The sequence below is a fragment of the Pteropus vampyrus genome, unplaced genomic scaffold, assembly GCF_000151845.1.
Source record: "Pteropus vampyrus isolate Shadow unplaced genomic scaffold, Pvam_2.0 Scaffold129, whole genome shotgun sequence".
NCBI lineage: Eukaryota > Metazoa > Chordata > Mammalia > Chiroptera > Pteropodidae > Pteropus > Pteropus vampyrus.
In genome coordinates this window covers 3761508-3768485 of record NW_011888910.1, presented here as the reverse complement: position 1 = coordinate 3768485, position 6978 = coordinate 3761508, and positions in this window count along the sequence as shown.

Below are 6978 nucleotides of genomic sequence, written 5' to 3'. Positions count from 1 at the left end.
GCTGGGCTTGAAGTCACCTGTGAGAAGCTATGCTTCGAACCAAGGCTGGGTGATATTAGTGCCAGGCTGGGGGCTGCTTTGCAAGAGGTACAGAACACTCAGAGGTCAGCCACAGTTTGTTTGGGATTTGTGGATCTTTCAAATATTTTAGGGAGATCCATCAAGCAGGCCGAGGCTAGCCCCTCTTAAGTAACAATTGCTGAAAGGGATTTTAGCTCATACATGAATTGGGTGGGACAGATTCTCAGACAATCACCAGGATGGGGTGAGTTTGATGGAGGCTCAAATTTGGTACTCCCCTGCACCTGCTGGGTGGGTGGAGGACTCAGCAAAGGCACAGTGGTGCTTACCTGTACTTTAGTCCCAAGAGGGCTGTCCTTCCAGACAATTCGGTTCCTCCCCATATTCCTCTGGTGCTTTTCAAGCTACTGCCCAGCACTGGAGGTCAGAGGGTCTCAGTTCATCGGTAAGTAAGTCCATGCACAGGTCCTTTTAAGAGGAATTCTGAGACCCCAGCAGCTCTACATCTCACTCAGACAGAATCCCCATTGATTTTCACAGCCAGATATTTTGAGGACTCCTCAGCACTGGTGGTCTTGACTGGGGAGCCTGATGTGAGGCTGGGACCCTTCACTCCTCATGGGGGAACTCTACATCTGAGATATCTCTCCTGACTGTTAACTGCCACATGTGGATGTGTTTCATGTCTCTGCCCTTCCTACTAATCTCAATGTGGCTTCTTCTTTACATCATTAGTTATAGGAATTCTGTCCAGCTAGTCTTCAGGTGGTTTTCAAGGGTGATTATTCTATAATTTAGTGATAGATTTTATTGTCCTGAGAGGACATGAGCACATCTACCTACGCTGACATCTTGACCAGAAGTCTGAATCCCACACTTTAGAACACATAACAGTATCTGGGCAGCTTATAAAAATGCATGTTCCTATGTATTGTCCCAGGTTTTTAAATATTATAGATTCTAAATCTAGATCTACCAAATAAGCATCTCCTAGTTTGTCTTTAAAATCTCCTCATTTTTCCCCCACAAAAATCCCAGATATTGCTGACACAGTAGTAGATGCTACTTTGAGAAATTTTGTTTTAAAAGGGTGAGGTGGTATGAAATAATAGGATAAATTAAAATTAATGATAAACCAGAGCCCTTAAGCTCATAAGGTTTTGTTTTTCCCTGTCCTACACATATTTCTGAAAGAAGAAAGGCATATTGACTTGAGGGTGCTCATAATTTAGAATATCCAAAGTAGAATAGGTTTGTGATGTTGATCCTTTAAAATGCAAAATTTGAAAAACTATCAGATTTGCTAAAATACAACAAATCAAACACAAAACCAAAAATTTCACCTGATATCTTTCAGAAGTGGCATGCTTTGTTCAATAACATAATGAAATTTTGTTTCATACAATACTATTATAAAATATTTTTCAAATTATAGTCAATCTTCATCTTATTTCATTATATAAAATATTTAACATCTTCTATCTCCTATTAATGAGAAATAAACTTATTTAAATTTATGATGATGAAAATTTTTGTATGTCAACTTAAAAATGCACAGATGAGTACATTGATTTTCAAAACTGTTTTATAAGGCTCATAAGCCAGTGTTTGAAGACACTGGGGAAGAACACTTTCCATCAAAGATCATGGTTGTTTTTACCACCTTCCATATGTGTCAAGTTCCTACTCTGTGCCAGACACAGTGAGCTTTCTTTGAAATAAGTGTGGATCCTAGTGGTAGGTTGTTTGGTATCAAAGAGCTTTGCTGTCAGCCTCCCACACTGAGAAATATGTGCATCAAACTCCAGGACCAGAAATTGCGACTTACATGGGAGGTTTTCATGAGAAGGCAGCATGTACCCATCATACATTTGGGCTTTGCATTCTTTTGTGTCCAGCTGCATGAAAAAATGGCAACACAAGATGGGCGTGTTCAAAGCCATGGCTTCTAGCATGGAAGGCATGTTCTCCTTAGGTACAATGATCCAGAGAGCCAGGACACATAAAATGTTTACAAGTAGTGGAATATACACATGCACTGGGAGTATTGTGTTCAAACGTGTCATCCCACAAGTGTGCAAGATCCATAAAGTGTGGATCCAAACCATGAGCCAGCCATGAAATCAATGTGGGGCATAACCTATGAAGCCATCTTGTAGGAAGCCAGGCTCAAGCTGGACTTGAATGATAAAGAGAATATGAATACTTGGAGAGAAGCAGGAAAGGTGCCCAGTCTCAGACATTTATCAAGCAGTATATCTGTGCTCAGCTCTGCTTAGGACTCTGAGGAACTGGGAGAGGTGGTTACAAATTTGATAAGGAAGCCCAGGCATAGGCACGGAGAAAATCCAAGTCTTGCTGAAAGGTAATATGTGATTAAGGCCCATATCCTTGGTGTAGGGAGCACCCTAGGAATTTGGAAGCAGGAGAACTCACAGTGGGTCAGGTGGGTTAGGAGTTAGGATGGCCTTCTACAGGATAAAGAGCCACTAGGGAAAGTAAGTAATATATGGATGGCATGGGAAGAAGAAAGCATCCCAAGCAGAAAAAACAACAGGGAACAAAAGTGAATGCTATGGGATGTTAAAAAGCAAGGCCAGCCTGGCTGTTGCAACAGTCATACCTTCTATTGGCAAATATTCAACAGGTACTGAGGACACCAGTGAGAAAGACAGCTCAGCCTTGGCCTTCACAGAGTTTGTAGAGGTGAACAAGATATTGAATGATAATTGGGATTGTAATGGAGGCTGAAGAGATTTACATTATTGCAAAGCTTATGACAGGAAGTCTAACCTGGGAAATATAGAGAGTCAGGGAGCACAGGGGCAGACTGGTGCAGAAGAGAGTGATTTGGAACATAGAGTTGTGTCAGACTGGGAAGAGTCTCAAAAGATGAGGAGAGTCCTTTTTTCCCAGTGTATTTCACATTTCCACAATATGAAATACACTGGGAAAAATGTGAAAGGAAATGGCTTATTGCCCAGTAGGCCCCAGGAGGATCCACGTAGTGGCAGCTTTTAAGAAGGGTTTGGACAGAGAGGGAGTAGAAGCCAGGGAGCCATTTAGGGAGACACTGAGAGAGTTTAAGAGGGATATCACACACTTTGCATTATTTGTTACAGGGCCCCAGGGAGAACAAATGTATCCATGCAGTTAATTTAAGAAAAGATTTACATCACAGCTGCATTAATTAGCCTCTTGTCATTATTGACATTCTTCCAGGGGAGAGCTTTAGACCAGGGGTTGGGAGAAATACATAGGTTAATTTTGATTGGAAAACAAAGACAACGTTTTCATTTTGAAAGTATAATTACATTGTCCTACAAACAGTAGGTCCTCCATATCTATGGGTTTCACATCAGTGGATTCAATCAACCACGATAGAAAATATTTGGGGGAGAAAAAACAAAAAACAAAAAACAGAAATTTCCAAAAAGCAAAACTTGAATTTGGCACACAAATGAAGTAATGTGTAGGCATACCCTGCTGTAGCCTATATGCAAATATAGGTTACATGCAAATACTATGCCATTTTATATGAGACTTGAATTTGCAGAGGGTTCTAGAAACAATACCTCTTGGATAATGAAATATTATTTCAAGCTCTTACTAGCTTCTTTCTCTTTCTGTTTTTCTTGATCTTTAAAAAAATTTTAATGTTCTTGTGTACGTATAATTATTATATTTAAAGCATTTTACAATGAACCCTAACTACAAGCACAGCTGTCAGGGTCTTGTCCCATTAGTGAGGTGAAGCCCAACAATGCAGAGAGGAAATGGAGAAATAGGGTTAGGCCTTGAACTGCCCAATAACAGGACCACAATTCTAGACCACTTGGTCACAATTTATTCAGGCCCTTAGAAAGTGCACGTGTTTTTAGGTAGCTGTTTCCAGGGCACTGGGTTCTAAAAACATCTGGAATGTGTGCATAAGGCATCTTTACGAATCTGAGTTCAGCTCAAGCAAGGCCCAATATCCAGTGAGCAGGGACAGCTGGTTGAACTCTGTACAGATTCTAGCCCATGCACTGGGCTGAGGAGCCTGCTTTGGATAGCAGACCCTTGTATGCTGAAGGATTTGTTCCTACATGACTTGGAAACAGTTTTTCCCATTAGCTGTGTTGCTCTGTGGCTAGTGCCAGAAAGACTGAGGTTACAGATTTGATTCATGAAATTTGTGAATGGGTTAGTTTGCACAGGAGAAAACTTTGTTGTCTTCATTAGCCATGCTCCCAGCCTGGCCAGCATCCAACAAATGGAAGCCAGGTGACACAAGTGGTGTTCTCCCTGGGAAAATCAACTGTGAGCAAATTCCCTCAGAAGGTAGGTCAGGGATGTCATCTTCACCCGTGAAGAAAAGCTTACTAATTTGCAAACACCTCATCTGCAACGTCTCAGTTCCCCTCCTGGGAGCCATACTGTAAGTATAAAATGCAGTCTCATTTACACTTAAGGAAGGCAGCAAGACCCATTGGGTTGATCAAAGGCTTGGACACAGGAGGAACCAAGGTTTGCATCCCAGCTTTATGGAAGATAATTGGTATTTGACATGAAAAAGTACTTAAGGTCAAAAGAGAGTTAGTGTGAATCATTTTAACCAGCTCGAGGAAGCTGATTAAGGTACAATCCCCCACCTCTCTCCTCATGTGAACACAAGCAAATGGAAACAGATTCTACAAATGCAGGTCTTGAATATCAGATGTTTAAAAGCAAATAGTTATGAGTGATCTCTGAAATACTCACGGCTATCGAAGCAGTATTTCTATTCCTCTTGCCACTAGTTTAGACTTGACAAGTGACTTGAGGTTCATAATTGTAGCACTTCTCTTTTCTTTTTAGATGTTTAAAAATGTGTGTGCAATATGTAGCCATGAGCATTTACTTTCAAATGGTTCTCTGTCTACCTACAGGAAAGAGAAAACATTAAACTGTTGCTGAGACAGATGGTCTCGCTTTGTCTTTGTCTTGGCTAAGAATGAGACACAGCCAATTCTGGGTTGTCACGCACACAAAGTGTATCCCTAATCTAAGCCATGATCACTCTTTTTTTTAAAGAGCCTCTGAGCTGCTGGAGTAAAAGCTATGCCTCCAAATGCTTTCAGGCTACAGTTTTAATTGTTTTAGTCTAATGAAGATGAATTATGTTTACTTGTTTTACTGGCACCTATAATTCTTTCAATGACATTTTCTATTCTAGCTCCAAAGTTGATGCCAAGGCTTGATCTATCTCATAAAGATACATCTTTCTGGACTCAAACCTGAGGGGGTTAGGCTAAGAGTAGGAAGTGCAGAAGGGGCAAATAAAACAAGGAATCATGGTATTTAAAAAAAATCGGTTCATAGACATCATTAGCATGCTATCTTTGTTATTGAAATACATTCCAGCTTATTGGATGCTCATTTTGAAAACGGAAACATCTATATTAAAACATCAACAAAAATATTTATAGCCAATATATCTAAAGATCAATATTCTTAAAGCACTTGGAAAAAAACATTTGTTTGAGCTGATAGTCAACAACTTTTTGACCTAAAAAAATGTTAATTACATATAGTTCAATTTTACACTAAAACCTTAACAGATAAGTGGGCCCAAGTTATTAGTAGAAAATGCAAATGGCTTAAAACATATGAAAAATGTGTAAACTTACTAATAATCAAATAAATGCAAATATAAAGCAAAAACAATCTATTTTAAGCTATCATAAATAGTAGCAATGTTTGGAGAGTCTAACTGTCCAATGCTATGTATAGGGAAACAAGAACTATCCTACAGAGCCAAAGGGAATGCAAGTTTGGCACCATCTTTTTGGCCAATAAATTGGCAATAATGTAACAAAAATGTTTTCGTTACATTAATGTTACATAAAAAATGTTTAAATTTTAATTCTTGTAATTTCAATTCTGTGAATTTATCCAGGGGAAAAATGGTCCGCTAAAGTTGTACCCTGCATTATTTATAATAGTAAAAATTTGGAAGCAAACTCCATGTCCAAGAGAAATTAAGCAAAAGCATGGAAATAGAGTCGAACAAATTTGCCTATTATTCCCTGTTTGGCTGTTTAATAATTGTGTGACGTTAGACAACTTACTAAAATTCTGAGCCTCAATTTTCTTATTAATTTATCTAATGAAAATAATTCTTACCTTATTGGGCTGTTAGGATTAAATGAAAAAATATATATGAATTGCTTGCAACAATGTCTGGAATGCAGAAAATATTAGCTTCTTTGTATTATCATTATTTTGTCATCCTCAATATTATCCAGTTATTAAAAGAATAGCATAATTTGTGATAATATAGGAAATACATTACATTATGTGATAAAGCATATAGTTAAATAAAGATTATGGCCCAGACTGTAAAATATGCCTAGAAAAGGAGACCAGAATGGATGAAATGTGAGTTATATTTAATAGAGGTTGTCTGGGTCTTGGAATTAGGGGTGATATCCCTATGTGCTTTCAACTTGTGTTATTTCCAACTTAGCTATAATGAGCATGTAATATAGTTATCATTGAGAAAGGATAACTTGAATTTTCTAAAATATTTCACCAGCCTCTTGCTGTTGGCCTCCAGACAGAATAGGTGATTGTTGTTATCCATGGTTCCCAAGGCAGGATAAAAGGGCAACTGGGATGCAAGGGCCAAGGACCAGACAAGGAGCTTAAACACCTGGCTTCGGGGACCTGTATCTCCACTTATACTCTGCAAGCCTGGCCATTGTGGGCCATGCTAAAATGGGGAGAGCATTCAGTGAGATCAAAGTTTCACTGTGCAGACCATAAAGAAATGTCTCCATGCTCCCTCTCAGGATACTTTAACACACCTGGCTTCCTGTAAAGTTCTCTGATATATTTTGGTTTCCCTTTCCTGCTAGTGGTTAGATGGAATCATTTGGCAGAAATATTCTGTCAGCTGTTATCCCTTGTTATAGGCTGAATTGTGTTCCCCTT